Consider the following 620-nt stretch of genomic DNA (forward strand, 5'->3'; position numbering starts at 1 on the left):
GGCGCCCCGGCCCCGGCCCGGGTCCAACCGCCGCACCTGGAGCCGCCGAGGGGCGGGGCGCCCCACCTGGACGAGAGGGCGGCCAATCGGCGCGGGCGCGGCCGTCGGGCGGGGAGGGGCAGCTGCGCCTCCGCCTCTGCGGGGCGCTAGCGGCGCAGACGGCCTCGGGGGCTCGGCTGGGGACGCGACGACGCCTAGGCCTGCGTGGCCCAGCCCGGGGCGGGAGCCCCGGAGTGGGCCGGAGCTTGGAGCCGGGCGGTAGTTAGACCCACGTGCGGCCTCTGGCCCGCTTTCGTCTCCTGGCCCCGACCCTTCGGTGGGGGAAAGGTTGGGGACCTAACCCTTCCTGTTGCCGGGCGGCCAGACACGTCCCAGCGCGTCCATTTTCCCCGCTGTTAGGGCCCCGAGCACATGGTCTGGCCAGAGTGCTTCTGGGGTGGCCGATCTGACCGCTCCTCGGTCGGGGGTCCGGGGGCCCTCTGCTAGGCCAGATTGTGACGGCCTAGCAGGGGCGGTTGGTGTGCAAAAGCGAAATGCTAATAAAACCCCCAGCTCCTGGCCCACATCCACGTGTCCCAGTCTGAGATCAGAGGCCCCTCCAGGGGCTGTCAATGCAACAC

The sequence above is a fragment of the Phocoena sinus genome, chromosome 10 (genome assembly GCF_008692025.1).
Source record: "Phocoena sinus isolate mPhoSin1 chromosome 10, mPhoSin1.pri, whole genome shotgun sequence".
Classification (NCBI taxonomy): Eukaryota; Metazoa; Chordata; class Mammalia; order Artiodactyla; family Phocoenidae; genus Phocoena; species Phocoena sinus.